Below are 260 nucleotides of genomic sequence, written 5' to 3'. Positions count from 1 at the left end.
GATTGGCGCGGGGAGGGCGCGCGTATCAACGCGGACGCGTGCGTGCGTGCTTAGGTTACCACCGGTTCGCGCTAACGTCGAGTCGACGCTCCGGCCGGCCGCGTTGATACGCGGCCGTGCCCGAAAGCGTGATCGCGAAGCGTCTCGCTCCGTATCGCAGCATTCGCATTTTCTTCTCTCGTCGTCTTCCCCCACTTCGCAGGAAAGAGAGAGATTAAATATTGTGGACTTTGTTCGTAAAGGCACGACGACGGGCTGGC

The sequence above is a fragment of the Anoplolepis gracilipes genome, chromosome 4 (assembly GCF_047496725.1).
Source record: "Anoplolepis gracilipes chromosome 4, ASM4749672v1, whole genome shotgun sequence".
Lineage (NCBI taxonomy): Eukaryota > Metazoa > Arthropoda > Insecta > Hymenoptera > Formicidae > Anoplolepis > Anoplolepis gracilipes.
The sequence above is the reverse complement of the archived record's forward strand: the minus strand, read 5'-3'. Positions refer to the sequence as shown.